The 16246-nt window shown below is 46.5% G+C and overlaps 1 long non-coding RNA gene across 2 annotated transcripts in view; it reads left to right on the forward strand.

Moving 5' to 3' along the window:
* The first annotated feature begins 9857 nt into the window (after positions 1-9857).
* LOC138739036 (uncharacterized) overlaps positions 9858-16246 on the forward strand; it is a 29669-nt gene continuing 23280 nt past the window's right edge. The window contains exons 1-2 of one of the 2 annotated variants that reach the window (XR_011341970.1): positions 9858-10083; positions 11474-11558. This is a non-coding gene — a long non-coding RNA (uncharacterized lncRNA). Of the gene's footprint in view, positions 10118-11473; positions 11559-16246 lie in introns of both variants that reach the window. The other variant, XR_011341968.1, reaches the window with a different exon arrangement.

Here is a 16246-nt window from a genome sequence, read left to right on the forward strand (position 1 = left end):
TCACCAGCACTCGAACAGCAAAGTCCTTTAATAAATCCATGCTCTGTCTGCTCGTTGTTTTTTCTAGTTGTTCTATGGCAGGTTCCAGAATATGCATCGGAGTGACCACAATACATTGACAGCCTGCAGCTTCAACTCGCAAAGTTTGGATAAACACAACCCTCTCAGTAGGAGAGAGTGAAACATGAAAGTCTGCATGAAAACACAACACTGGAGAAACTCAGCAAGTCACACAGGGTATTTTATGTAGCAAAGATAAAGATAATAAACTAATGGTTCAGGCCTGAGCCGTTCATCAAGGTATGAGCAAAATGTAGGCAAGTCCCTGAATAAAATGGTGATTGGGAGTGGCATGTTTCCCATCCCTGCACTCCCCAGTTCTACCTCTTACCCAAGATACACAGACCCAATTATCCAGGTACATTGCTTCTCTATGCTCCTGCCCCAGTGAACTAGTATCATCTTACCTCCACTCCATTTTTTACCCCGCTCCAGTCCCTCCCTACCTACATCTGCAATGCCTCATATGCCTTCTTCCAATTCCCTGAACTTAACTGCCTCATTTTCACTATGGTCAAACACTCTTTCTATACCTCCATCCCCAGACAGAAGTCCCAAAACCCTTCATTTCTTTCTTAACAACTGGCCAAACCAGTCCCCCTCCACCATGACCCTCCTCCACCTGGCAGAACTTGTTCTCATCTTCAATAATTTCTCTTTTTACTCATTCCACTTTCTCCAAGTTAAAGGGGTAACCATGGGTCCCAGCTGGACCTGCCTTTTTTGTTGGCTTTGTGGAGCAATCCATGCTCCAACCCGACAGGGTCAAGTCTCCTCAACTCTTCCTCCACTACACTGACAACTACATTGATGCTGCCTTATGTACCCAAGATGAGCCTGTCAATATTATTCACTTTGCTACTAACTTTCACCCCAACCTCAAATTCATTTAGTCCATCTTCCCTTTCTTGATCTTTCTGTCTCCATCTCAGGAGATAAACTTTCTACAGACATTAATTACATCAACTACACTTATTTGCCCCCAGTCCCCTGGAAGGATTCCATTCCTTTCTCCATCCCGGCTACTTCCAAGATGAGGTCTTCCATTCCAGATCATCCGAGGGGTCCTCCTTTTTAAAAAGTGTGACTTCTCCTTTTCCACCATCAACTTGGCCTTTACCTACATTTCCTCTATTTCCTGCACATCTGCCCTGGCCCCTCTGCCTCTGGACCCAACAAAAACAGGATTCCCCTTGTCCGCACCCTCCACCATATCAGCCTCTGCATCCAACATATTACCTTTCGCAATTTCCGCCACCTACAATATGATCCCACCACAGGACACATCTTCCCCTCCCTTTCCCTCTCCGCATTCCATAGGGAGTCCTCCCTTTGTCTACTCATCCTTCTCACTAGTCGCCCCCTTGATGCCTTCCTGTGACCGCAGGAGTGTTGCACTTGCACTTATGGCCCCTCCCCTGCCGCCATTCAGGGCTCCAAATAGGCATTCCAAGAGAAGCAACACTTCACTTGTGAATCTGTGAGAATCATTCACTGCATCCGGTACTTCTGTTGTGGCCTTCTTTACATCTGAGAGACTCTCCAATGAGTGGGAGATCGTTCGCTGAGCATCTTTGCTCTGTCCGCATAAATGACCAGGGATCTCCTAGTGGCCGACCATTTCAATTCTGTGTCCCACTCACGCGATGACATGTCTATCCATGGCCTCGGGAACTGCCAAATCAAGGACCCCCGTAAATTGAAGGAGCAACACTTAATGTTCCATCTGGGCCCTCTGCAACCTGATGGCATTAACATCGACTTCTCCAGTTTCTGCCATTCTCCCTCTCTCCCCATCCCTCTTTCCCCTCCATTCACAAAGCTGACCATCCTCCTCTTGTTTTCTCTTGTGCTCTCCTTCTCTTATCCACCTATTACTTCTTGCCTGTGCACCTCCCCCTGCTCCGCCTCCACACCATTTTATTCAGGTGACTACATTTTGCTCATACTTTGATGAAGGGTTCAGGTCCAAAATGTTTGGAATATATCTTTATCTTTGCTATGTAAAGTACGCTGTGTGATCTGCTGAGTTTATCCAGCATTGTTTTTACTCCCTGTCAGTAGGAGGCCAGAATAAGTGATTCACAGTTTAATCAAGCAGCAATTTGGTGTTAATCTTCACAATTAGTTTTGGAAATGATAAAGAGTTTTATTGTTACATTTAATCTTCACAATTAGTTTTGGAGATGATAAAGAGTTTTATTGTTACATTTAATCTTCACAATTAGTTTTGGAGATGATAAAGAGTTTTATTGTTACATTTATTGTACAATGTACACCTTCTCCACAATTTTCAAACTTAAAGGCAGAGTACAGGGTTAATGGTGGGATTCTTCACAGTATGGAGGAACAGAGAGATCTTGAGGTCCAGCTCCATAGATCCCTCAAGGTTTCCATGCAATTTGATAAGGTAGTTAAAGCAGCATATGGTGTGCTCACCTTTATTTGTCGGAGGATTGAATTCCAGAGCCGTGAGCTAATGTTGCATCTCTGTAAAACTCTGGTTGGACTACACTTGGCGTATTGCCTTCAATTCTTGTTGCCTCATTAGTCAGGATTGTGGTAAACCACTGTTATGCTATGATTGGCTACTACCAGCTAGACATGCCTCCTGAGACCAATCCTACCCATAGCCCTTTGCATGCTCCCCATTCCACTCTGCCTTAATCAGTCAAGACACTGTTCCAAGTGGAGAATGATGCATCCAACTTTGCCCTGGCTTCCACACTCAACCAAGTGGGCAGGCCTGTGGCCTTTTTCTCACACACCGTCCACGGCCCTGAAATTCACCACTCTTCCATCAAGAAGTCGGATCAGGCCATCGTGGAGGCAGTCCACCACTGGGGGCACTACAATTCACTTTCCTCATGGATCAGCGAACAGTTGCATTCATATTTTAACAATAAGCAGAAGGGCAAAATCAAGTTCTGTAAGATCCTCAAGTGGAGAATCAAACTGTCCACTTGCAAGTACAGCATCCTCTACCAGCCTGGCAAACTTAACAAGCTGCCAGACATTCTATCCCTTCGGGCTTGAGCCAGTGTCCAAATGGACCGACTGCAGCCCCTCCGTAATAACCTTTGTCGCCCTGGAGGAACTAGGTTTTTCCATTTTATCAATGCTCAGAACCCACTATACTCTGTTGAGGAAGTCCGGACAATGACTAAGAACTGCCAGGTCTGCACTGAATGCAAACCACAATTCTACGGAGTGGACAAGGCACACCTGATCAAAGCTACCTGCCCCTTCAAGCGCCTAAGCATTGATTTCAAGGGGCCCCTCCCTTCCTCGAACCAGAGTAACTAATTCCTTACAATCATCGACGAAAAGTCATGTTTCCCTTTCGCCATCCATGCTGGGACATGACATTCCCACAGTTATTAAGGCCCTCCATATTATCTTCACAGTCTTTGGGTACCCTGACTTCATTCACAGTGACCAGGGGACTTCATTCATGAGTGATGAGTTGCGGCAGTACCTGCTGGCCAGGGACATCGCCATGAGCAGGACCACTGGCCACAATCCTAGAGGGAATGGGCAAGTGGAAAGGGAAAATGCCATGGTCTGTAAAATCATCCTCCTGGCACTAATGTCACAGGGCCTCTGTCTCCCAATAGCATGAAGTCCTCCCAGATGCACTCTACTCCATCCAGTCACTTTTATGTACTGTGGCAGAATATATAGATATATTTTTGGGAGATAAATTGGGAAAGTCTTGTTAGAGAAGGTCACATACAAAAACTTTAAAACAGATCTTATTTGAAATACTGGAGCTCTGCTAATGCTAGACATAGTGGCTTCTTTCAGGTTTTGCAAGAGCTTTGAAGGGTGCTCAAAAGACTTCACTAATGGATTGTTCTTTACAAAAGGCAACAGATGAAAGAACAGGCTGAAGCCACTATTGACTGAAGGAGAACTTGCTGTTGTAAGAGGGTCATGTGGTTTTGCAAGCAGAGAGAGTAAAACAGGCTTTTTCTCAGCGCGCGTGTGTGTGTGTGTGTGTGTGTGTGTGTGTGTGAGAGAGAGAGAGATTGAGAGAGAGAAAGAGAGAGAGAGAGAGAGAGAGAGAAAAGCAGAGATCACTTGTAAATGTTACAGTCAGCAAGAGCAGCTGGAACTGGAACAGGACAAGCTGGCAAGAAGCCCCATTTTGGAAGACAGCCTAGTCAAAGCTCTTGTGTTTCAAGCAAGAGGAGAGGACTGGCTGTCTAATGTTTCACTTGGAATAAGAACAATAAAAAAGAATTCTGCGGTGACCTGAAAGAAAGAGGTCATCATCAGGAGAACCCTGAAGAGGCAGTTTTTGTCAGCAAGACATTGGAGTGAAGTTGTTGATGTCCTGGAACAACAAATATCTCTCTAAAAACCAACAAGAACCTTCCTGAGCAGTAACCATTTATCTTTCAAGCACCAAAGCCTGGCAAAACTTATAAATGTTACATTCTGTGCACAGTATAAGAATTGCCTGCAACCAGTGAACTTGGAGGAATGAAAAGTGAGATTGAACTGAGAACCAAAGAACTTTTCTGAACTTACACACACATTACATACATGTGCATTTAGAATTAGAAGGGGGTTAAGTTAGGTTAAGTAAGTCAATAGAGATAAGTTAAAGTTTGATTCTATTTTCATGTTTAAAGATCACTAAAAGCAACTTTTGTTTAAGTAACCATTTGTCTAACAGAATATCTATTGCTGGTGGGTTTTGCAGTCCTCTGGGTTCATAACAGTACGTCCACCAACAGCACTCCTCATGAACAGATGTTTGCTTTCCCTAGTAAATCTGTGTCAGGGACTACACTGCCCACCTGCCCATCATGCTTTGGAAGCATACCAGGCAATCTATGACTGATCCATTGGTCGAGAGGGTCCGCCTCCTCCATGCTAACAGCCCATATATTGCCTATGTTGTCTTCTCTGATGGACGTGAGGACAGTCTCGATCCAGGATCTGGCACCATCGGGCCATCATTGACCACCAACATGCACTCGCCCCCCCACTGCTACCTTAGAGGTCTCTGAGCCTGTGATTGACCACTCTCCACCCATGCCTACTGTTGTCACCCATGTTGTACCAGCACTATAATCCCTTACCCCCTCACCTGTCCACCATCCCCCTTGACAAACTGCAACAGATGATGGCAGCCCAACCCCACAAGTTGCTCAGAATGCTACAGCAGCACCCCAACTATTACAATGTTGTTCACTGCGGCAAAGGAGGTCCCCCCCCCCACAAACAGACTTAATCTTTAAAGTGTATCTATATATATATATATATATATATATATAGAGAGAGAGAGAGAGAGAGAGAGAGAGACATACACACACATTTATATATACACATTTGTCTCATCTTTTTTTCTCACCTTACAGGACTCTTCTTAAAAAGGAGTAGTGAATGTGATAAACTATTGTTATGCTATGATTGGCTGTTGCTGGCTGGACACACCTCCCAAGACCAATCCTACCCATAGCCTTTTGCATGCTCCCCATCCCACTCAGCCTTGATCAGTCAATGAGGTTGGTGGCTGTTCCAGTCTATAGTTAATAAAAGCCTATCAGTTTCACAACTTCAGTCTTTTGTGATTAGTGATGGTGCATCAAGAATGTAGAGGAAATTTACCAGGATGTTGCCTGGATTGGTGACAACTGTCATATAAAGCAAAGTTGAAAGAGCTAGGACATTCTTCTTTGGAGTGATGAAGGATGAGAAGTGAATTAATAGAGGTATTGTAGTGCTGGACACAGCCAAGAAAGACTCAGCTACCACATTGAAAATCATTAATAACTTTTTTTATTCAAATTCAGCACGCGCCCTTTTAAGGACAGCATGAGCTCAGTCACCTTGTGCATTATGACAACATAATCGCTCCCCCAGGCACGAGACTTGAGGCAGGGAGAAAACTCTGACAGTGCCATCTTCCTATGGCTGCCCCACCACGTGGCATTACTCGCGGGGCCAGTTCACAATGAGAGAGTGCACTGCCACACAATCCTCACCCCCCAGAACCGGTTACACGTCCCGCCTCTTGGGCGGGTGGCCCCAGCGTTTGGGCATGGCAGTCTGCACCGGTCGTGATAGGTTTAAGTTCACTGCCTTCAAATGGTCCACGGTGAAAAGTTTGTCTTTATCCCCTAGGTCCAAAGTGAAAGTCCTGCTGGACAGCTGGAGGACCTTGTATGAACCTTCGTACAGGCAACATCATCTGTTGCAGTTTGTAAAGGTGCCGTATGTGGGCTGCACCGAACAAATATGAATTCCACCGAGTCCAGCTCTTTGGGATGATGTGTCATCTGGACGCCATGATGCGAAGGAGGCGGGATGGATAGCGAGGATAGTTTCTTACGGAGATCTGCCAAAATATTTGTGTGCTCGGACGTGATGTTGGGCTCCGGGCCATAGAACTCACCGGGCAGCAAGAGTGGAGCGTCATAGACTAGTTCCACAGAAGACGCCTGTAGGACCTCCTTGGGTGCTGTTCTGATGCCGAGGAGGACCCAGGGCAGTTCGTCTACCCAGCCTGGGCCAGTGAGGTGAGCCATGAGGGCAGATTCCATATGACGATGAAACCTCTCCACCAAAACATTTGCTTGCAGGTGGTAGGCTGTGGTGTGGTGGAGTTTAACCCCCAGGAGGTTCACCAGCTGAACCCAGAGCGTGGAGGTGAACTGGGCACCCCTGTCACTAATGATGTGCGCTGGGACTCTGAACCTAGCGATCCAATGACTGATTAGGTTCCTGGCGCTCGTCTCTGCAGAAGCCTCTTTGATGGAATGGCCTCCGGCCATTTCGTGGTCCAATTGAGAAGATAGCATGCTTCTCTGGACACTGGCAGGGGGCCTACGACATCAATGTGGATGTGCTGAAATCTATGCACCACTGGGTCGAATTGTTGGATTGGGGCCTGCATATGCCAGTGGACTTGGAGGCCTAGCACCTGGTGCATTTCCTCACCATCTCGGCCACCTACTTTTTGAGCTCATGCCACACAAACCGCTCTGCCACCATTCACACCGAAGTCTTCACCGAGGGGTGGGCTAGGTCGCGGACTAAGCTGAAAACTCTCGACCTCCACTACGATGGGACTACCGGGTGCAGCGAGCCAGTGGAGACATCCCAGAGCAGTGTATCTGGGCTGTTGGGCAACTGAATGTTCTGGAGCTAAAGACCAGAAATGGTGGTCCGGAGAGTCTGCGTCTCTGTGTCCAGCTTCTGGGCCTGTGCCAACTGTGTATAGTCAAGGCCGGGGGAAGAGTGTTGATCGCCGGATGAGAAAGCGCATCCACCACAACATTGTCTTTGCCAGCCCTGTCCCAGATGTCAGTGGTGTACTCCGACATGTAAGAGAGGTGGCGTTGCTGGCGAGCCGACCACGGATCTTTGGCCATCACGAGTGCCTGTGTGAGGGGCTTGTGGTCCGTGAACACCGTGAAAGGCCTGCCTTCCAGAAAGTATCGAAAGTGCCAGATGGCTAGGTTCAGCGCCAGGACTCCTGGTCAAAGCACTGTACTTGAGCTCCGGCAGGCGCAGCTGCTTGTTAAAGAAGGCCAGCGGGTGTCACTGTCCGTTGAGTCACTGCTCAAGTACGCCCCCTACCACCGTGGCTGAGGCGTCTACCGAGAGCACCGTGTGTGCCTTCGGGCGTGAGTGCACCAATAGAGTTGGTTGTCGAGGGCCTCCTTTGTTGTGGCAAAAGCAGTCTCTGCTTCCTCCAACCAGGTCAGGAGTTTCTCCTTGGCAGCGATCAACACGAACAGCGGTCGCATGATGCGGGCAGTGCCGGGGATGAACCGATGATAAAAATTCACCATCCCCATTAATTCCTCCAGACCCTTGAGGGTGGTTGGCTTGGGGAACCACTGTACGGCCATGACCTTCTTTGGCGACGGGCCAGCACCTGCTGCCGAGATGGTTCCCCAGGAAATGCAGTGTCTGCTTGCTGAACTGCCACTTGGCCACGTTGACTGTGAGGCCAAACTTCGCTAGTCGGGCAAACATGGTACGGAGGTGGGCCTTGTGCTCTTCGCGGTAGCGGCTGGTGATAAGAATATTGTCCAGGTAGATAAACACAAAGTCCAAGTCCCTACCCACTGCGTTCATGATGCGCTGAAAAGTCTGGGCCGAAAGGCATACACAGGAATTCAAAGAGGCCAAAGGGGGTAAAGATCGCCATCTTGCCGATGTCCTTGGGGTGGACCGGGATCTGATGATACCCCTGCACCAGATCGACCTTGGAGAAGACTTACACGCCGTGGAGATTTGCCGAGAAGTTTTGAATGTGTGGAACTGGGTATCTGTCCAGTGTGGTCGCATCGTTCAAACACCGGTAATCACTGCAGGGTCTTCAGCCCCCAGAGGATTTGGGGACGATGTGGAGAGGGGGGATGCCCAGGCACTGTCCGAGCAACGGAAAATCCCCAACTCCTGCAGCCGGGAAAACTCCTCCTTTGCCAGCTGCAGCTTCTCGGGTGGAAATCATCTGGGCTTGGCGTGTAGCGGCGGGGGGGGACCCTGCGTGGAGACATGGTGGTACACCCCTTGCTGGGGTAAGGTGACACTGAATCATGGTTGAAGGGTGGTGGTGAACTCATGGAGTATGTTCAAATACTCATCCCTGGAAGTGGCGATGGCGGCAATCTCGGGCCTGCAGGCGTTTGTGGTGTCCAGGCGCACTGAATGGAAGGAGCGAGCATTGACCAGCCTCTTGCCCTTCATGTCGACCAACAGTCCGTGTGCCCTCAGGAAGTCAGCCCCTAACAACGTAGTACGCACTGAAGCTAATACGAACTTCCAGCAGAATTTCTCTTTCCCAATCTGGATCTGCGCCATGTGGGTATCGAAGGTCTTGATGGCGGAACCATTGGCTGCCCGCAGGGTGAAACCACGAGATCAGGTGCGTGTCTTGAGGGCAGTGGGGAGCAGGACACACAGCTCCTGTGTCCACCAGGAAACGTCGGCTGGTGGACGTTGGTAACGTGAAGGAGGCTGTCCATGTGGCCAGCCGTCACAGCCATCAATGGTGGCTGGCCAGGTTGTTTTCCCCTGGTAGTCACACGGTTGTTGGCACTTACGAGCTTGCGCTCCCCAGCAATGATGGTAAAAGCACCAGGTGGAATGGTGCTCCTCCAGCTTGTGGCCAGCTGGCTCTCTGTCGCGCAACCTGACTGAGGGCTGCTTCATTCTCCCTCTTGGTGTGCTAGAGGGTGTCCGCTCGGGCTGCGACTCATCATGGATCCGTGAAGTCCTCATCTGCCAAGAGTAGTTGGATGTCCCCGGGCATCTGTTCAAGGAAGATCTGACGAAATAGGAAACAAGGTTTGTGATCCTCCTCCAATGCCAGCATCTTGTCAATTAGGGCTGATGGTGTGTGGTCCCCAAGCCCATCTAGGTGCAGGAGCCTGGAGGCACGCTGCTGAAGGGAGAGCCCAAAAGTGCGAAAGAGCAGGTTCTTGAGAGCAGGATATTTAGCCTCACCCAGTGGGTTGTGTATTAGATCATTCACCCTGGCTGCCGTTTCTTCATCCAGCACGACGTGGTAGAACATCATGGCATCTGCTAAAATGTTCCTCAGTTGAAACTGTGCCTCCGCCTGCCCAAACCACCCAGAAGGGCGGCAATTTGATGGCAACGGCATTGATCTCTGCTGGATCCATGTTCCTTAAGACCAGAGAGGCATCTAGGCTCAACGGGGTCACCAATTGAAAGTCACTAATGACAGTTTTTATTCAAATTTAGCGCACGCCCTTTTAAGGGCAGAATGAGCTCAGTCATCTCATGCATTGTGACATCATAATTGCTGCCCCAGGAGCGCACTGGGCAGGAGACTTGAGGTGGGAGAAACCCTGACAGCGCCATCTTCCCATGGCTGCCCCACCATGTGACTTTACATGTAGGGCCAGTTCGCCATGAGAGAGTATGCCGACACACAATATAAGATTATGAGGGGCATTGATAGGCTGGACAGCCGGTACCTTTTTTTCCAGGGCAACAATAGCAAATACCAGAGGTCATCTATTTTTTAAGGTGCGTGGAAGAAAGTTTAGGGGAGACATCAGAGGTAAGTATTTTACAGAGTGGTGGATACCTGGATTGGTAGTGGAGGCTGGTACAATAGGGGCATTCAAATATTCTTAGATAGGCACATAGATGCAAGAAAAATAGAGGGTTGTGGATGTGAGGTAGGGAGGAATTAGATGGTTGTGGATGGACTTACAGAAGTCAGCACAATATCAAGGGCCAGAGTTCTGTACTGTGTTCTACACACCTTTGGTGCAGCTGAATAGGTACTTTGTTAAAAAAATTATACGTGATAGTTAAATTTAAAATAGACAATAAATACAAAAAGTAATAGATAATTTACTGTGTCTATAGTACAAAAAAAGTAGTGTTATGATAGTGCAGACAGTTTTCTATCTGGTGTCAGAATAGTTTTTAGTTTGGTTAGCAGGAGAGCTTCAAGAGCCTGAAAGCTGATGGGAAAAAATAGTCTTGAATTGGTCTTCAGGTTTTTGTACCTTCTTCTTGAGGGTAGCAGTGAGAAGAGGTTGTGACCAGGGTGATGGGGGTCCTTTATGATGTCTGCTGCCTTCTTGAGGCAGCTCTTCACATGGAAGGGAGGTTGGGGTCTGTGATGGGCTTGGCTAGGTTTGCTTTTTGCAACTTTTAAATCAGGTTAAGACCATTAGTGGTGCAATTGTCAAATCTGGCAAGAGGGTCAATTAATAAGGACCTTACCTCCAACGGGCAGAGTCCAAGAGGGGGGCCAAGTGCTGGAGGCAGACAGCGGAGACTTGCATAATGGCCTCAGTAAATCTTTCACCATAGAATATGTCCCTGCCCAGACAATGCCAGGCCCACTCTGAGTGCAGCCAGGCCTCTGAAAGAATGGTTACTTATTCAGCAAGCAAAGAAAGGCAAAAGTAAAAGTGGTAAAAGTGGTAAAAGTGTTGGACAACACAACACCAGCAGGTCACATGACATTCGAACAGCTCATTCAATTCCAAGCACAAGTGGTTGCAAAGGATTTGGTTCAACATCCCCAAAGAACGGTTTACAAATTGCTGCTTTGTATACTGCAAATTATGTTCCAATACTTGGGTAGTGGAGTGGCACCAGGCACAGCATGAGCTGCCTTTTTTGAATAGGCTATGTGAAAGGCAGGAGGAAAGAAGCTCAGTGCCACCTCCACGTTCACCAGGGTGTCTGTCGAGGTGTCCATTTCAAGCTCGCGCCTTGGCCCTGCTCCCTCTCAACTGGAAGGAAACTTGAAATAGTAGTGATATCAAACCGTCCTAAATCGGAAGATCTTCCGAGAACATCGGGCCTCTGCTGCATCCACCCCAGGATGGACTGAGAAGCAAGGGAGGAGATTGTTGGGGCTCTGACGGAGATCTTTGCATCACTTTATCCACAGGTGAACTTCCAGAACATGCATCAGAGAGACAATATATTGAGATGCATAGAGCTTCAACTTGTGCAGTTGGGATAAACACAACCCTGTAAGTAGGATGTCAGACTAAGTGACACATAGTTCAACCAAGCAGAAGTAAAAGTAGATATGTGGCTTTAATCTTCACCATTAGTTTAGGAAAAGATGTTAAAGATACAAATAATAAAGATAATGAGTCTATGTCATATACATTATACAATGTACGCCAACACTGAAATTTTCAAATTTTAGGGTAAAGTTTGTGGTTCATGGCAGGTTTCTTAACAGTGTAGAGGATCAAGGGAATCTTGGTATCCAGGTCCACAGATCCCTCAGGGTGGATAAGGAGGTGTATGGTGAGCTGGCCTTCTTTGTCAGGAAGGATAAGATTTTTGTGGAGTAGGCTTTACATTGGTCAGCACAACATCGTGACCCTCCCGTATGTGACAATAAACTCAATAACCTCATTATCCCTACCATTGTTATCTTTATAATCTTTTCCTAAACTAAAGTGAAGATTGAAGCCAATTTACTGGTTGGTTCAAAGTTCAGATTTATTGTAGGAGTACATACATGGCATCACATACAACCTTGAGATTCCTTTTCCTGTGGACGAGGCAGAATTACCACTGACAGGCAGAATTACCACTGACAGGCAGTGCAGAAAACTGTACTCAAGAAGATACGCACATATGTAAACAAATGAAGAAATCTCAACAAAATGTCTGTGCAATGCAGAGAGAAAAAAATAAAAAAGTGCAAGAGTCCTTAAATAAGTCCCTGATTGAGTTTGTTGTTGAGGAGTCAGCTGGTGGAAGGGGAGCAGCTGTTCCTGAACCTGGTGGTGCGAGTCTTGTGGCACTTAGACCTCTTTCTTGATGGTAGCAGCAAGAACAGAGCGTGTGCTGGGTGGTGCGGGTCTTTGATTATTGCTGCTGCTCTCCGATGCCAGCATTCCCTGTAGATGTTCTCACTGGTGGGGAGGGTTTTGCCTGTGGTGCCCTGCGCTGTTCCCACTACCTTTTGGAGGGCTTTACACTCAAGGGCATTGGTGTTTCCATACCAGACCATGATGCAGCCGGTCTGCACTTTCCTCCGGACCTCTAGAAATTTGCCAGGGTTTATGGTGTCATACCAAACCTCCTCAAACTCCTGAGGAAGTAGAGACGCTGACGTGCTTTCTTCATAGTACCTTTAGTGTGCTGGGTCCAGGAAGGATCCTCTGAGATAGTGACTCCCAAGAACTTAAATTTACTCACCCTCTCCACCTCTGATCCCCCAATGATCACTGGATTGTACATCTCTGGTTTTCCTTTCCTGAAGTCAATAATCAGCTCCTTGGTTTTGGTGACATTGAAAACTTGGCTGAATGGTGCAATAACAATCTCCCTCCTGTACGCTGACTCATCACCCCTTTTTATACAACCCACTGGCACTGTTGTTGAATTGTTTGTCACTTATTCTGACGTCCTACTAGTGTTGTTTTCTGACTCAAAAAGGGCAGTAGAGACATGCCTAGAAACAACAAGTCAGTGAGCCTTGCATCCGAAGTATGGAGTTAAACAAGAAAATCTGCAGATGCTGGAGTTGAGTGCAATATGCAAAAGTGTTGGAGAAGCTCAGCAGTTCACGCAGTATCCATAGGAAGTACAGGAAAACCAGCATTTTGGGCCTGGGTCCTTTGTTGGGTGTAAGCAAAAACACGCATGTGTCTGAATTAAAAGGTGCAGGGAGGAGAAGAGGCAGGAGAGTGGGAGGGGGTCAAGGTTAGCTCTCTTGTCTGTTTCTGCTCCTACTCGATGAAGGGCCTAGGCCTGAACTGTTGATTATCCTTTACTTCCTACATATACTGTGTGACCTGTTATGTTTCTCCACCTCATTTGTGTTTGAATGGGAAGTTGTTTGAAAAATTCCAAGGGACAGGATTTTATGTTCATGTGGAAAGGCAGGGACTAATTAGGAGTCAGTTCACATTCAAATTTAAGTTTATTGGCAGGTACTGAGTACAATGAGAAAGTTTGTTTTGCAAGCAGTCCATCTTGTCATCCACACATATAGAGGACAACAGTTGCAGTACAGTACAGTAAAAGAGTCACTGAGAGAGATCAGTTAGATCAAGGGCAGTGCAATTTTAATAATGAGGTCCGTTCAGGAGTCTGATTAAAACATGAGGGAAACTGTCAGCATGGTTTTTTGCAAATCTGGTTGCGTTATTTGAAGAGGTAATGAAGAAATCTGATGAAGGGAGGTCAGTAAATATGGTTAAAATGGACAAGCTTTCTCGGAGTGTTCCGCACAGTTGGCTGGGTCATATGCATGTGTACACACGTACATGCAGCACAGTAACAGGCCCTTCCAGCCTACGAACCCGTGCCATCCAAACACCCCAATTAACCTACAACCCCTGTAGATTTTGAAGGGTGGGAGGAAACCAGAGCACCCCGAGGAAACCTACACAGACAAGGGGAGAATGTCCAAACTCCTTACAGACAGCACAGGATACAAATCCTAGTCGCTGGCATTTTAATAGCATTGCACTAACTGCTACGTTGACCAAGCCGTTAGAAGGATGGAGCACATGGGTTCAAAGGTCTCTTGCAAACTGTATCCATAGGATACAGAAGTGGTCGAGAAGTGTTTTCTGACCGGAAAACTGTAACCAGTGGTGTACTGAAAGGATCAGCACTAGGATCACTGCACTCTATGTACATGTATAAATGACTTGGAGAGAACGTATGCTGAATCCGTTTGCTGAATGCAGAAAAATTGGTGAAGAAGTTCATTGTGAAGAAGGCTGTTAAACAATCTAGAGCACACATGTCAAACTCAGGCCCGCGGGCCAAATTTGGCCTGTGATATAATTATATTTGGCCCGCAAGATCATATCAAATATGTATTAGAGCTGGCCCGCAGGCCGCTGCGCCAGTATAGCGCATGCACAGCTAATACTACAAATCCCAGAACGCTTTGCAAATGCGTTGGCGCCGGCCCGTCAGCCCGCTAATCGCCCCACCTCCTCTGTTTACTTTCATTAGCATCTGCGACCTGTTGCCCAACTCACATGTAATAAACCCCTTACGAAAAATGGCCAAACGAAAGACAGAAAACAGGACCTTTCAAGACAGGTGGGAGGCAAACTCTGACCCCAGAGTTTGATGAACTTGCATCTAAGAAGAGATGCCAAGTATCTGGCTTAGACCCAGGTGCATCAGAGTAAATCACAGTGTAGCAAGCTAAGCTTGGATTAATATTTTCTTTGGTTCACTTTGGACTGTTCATAGTTGAAAGATTGGATTTTCATTGAAGCAAGTTGTTATTTTTTTGACGTTGGCTTGTGAAAAAAAATACATTTAAAAGGAGCTTAAAGGCTATAGAGAAATATTATTTATTGAATATTTTATTTCTCATTTGTTAATGCTTCTTCTGGAAAGAGTTCAACCAAAACTATTATTAAACATTTATTTTAATAAGAAAAAGTTTAACATTAAATATGTTGAAAGAAGAGAAAACATGCAGATGTTGTTGAAAATTTTCAATAAATATTTAGTTTGGCCCTCGACTTAGTCCAAGTTTTTAATTTTGGCCTTCTGTGAATTTGAGTTTGACACCCCTGGTCTAGAGGAACAAGATAATGAGTTTATTGTCAAACACATTGTACAAGGTTCACATGCACAGAAATTCTTACTTGCTGCAGCTGAACAGGTACCTGTAAAAAAACTAAATAGAATTATAAAAGACAATAAATACAGAAGTTAGATGAGTTAGAACTTTGCTCAGAGCAGCGGCAGATGGGACAATCTGGACTTGTGTGAAGTAATTCTTTCAGAACTACAGTAAGTGGCAGAGACCTTTGGAGTGTTGATGTCCAAGGGGACTGGGGGTGCAAGTCTACAGCTCTGTTTAAATAATGGCCCTCTCACAATTGACTTCATCAGCAGAGGTCATGAATAGACAAGAATTTGGTCACCATAACGCAGTCATACAAAACTTTGGTTAGACCGAAATTGGAGTATTGTGTACAGATGTGTATAATTTGGAGGGTCACCACAATGCAGGAAGGATGTAGTAGCAATAGAGAGAGTGCAGAAGAAATTCACCAGGATGATGTCTGGAATGGGGGTGCTGTCATTATAAAGAAAGATTGGACATGCCGGGTGGTGTTCATGTGGAACATAGTGGGTGACCTAACAGGGGGGCACAGATAAGATGAATAGTCAGTCTTTTTCTCAGGGGAGTGCACCATTTTAAGGTGAGGGGAAGGTTTAAAGGTAATCTGAAGGATGTGGTTTTGACAGCGTGGTCGGTGTGAGGAACGAGCTGACAGGGGAGGTTGTGGGGGCAGATACAAAGGTGCTTGGACAGGGATTGTAGGGATTGTAGCCCTATTGTGGACAAATACATATTAGCATTGATATGCATGGATGAATGGACGGAAGGGCCCTTTTCTATTCTGCACAGCTTTATGATTCACCCCACAAACAGAATTTCTGTAAAATATGGCTGACCAAATCAAGAATTGACCAGGAAATTCACCTGAAGCAGCAATAGTCTTTTTTTTTCCTCCACGTACACAGAGAACCATTGCAATGATTCAGATGTATGAACACAGCAAAATGAGGCCATTCAGGCCCATTATCTCTGGCCTGCCTATCATCGAGATCCAGTATAGTCAGTATATTAACTCACAACTCCCTGCCTTCAATCATCATCCTCAATTTGATCTCTGCTCTTGGGAGTGAGAATTTCAGCTTCCCACTG

This window comes from Narcine bancroftii, chromosome 7 (assembly GCF_036971445.1).
Source record: "Narcine bancroftii isolate sNarBan1 chromosome 7, sNarBan1.hap1, whole genome shotgun sequence".
Classification (NCBI taxonomy): Eukaryota; Metazoa; Chordata; class Chondrichthyes; order Torpediniformes; family Narcinidae; genus Narcine; species Narcine bancroftii.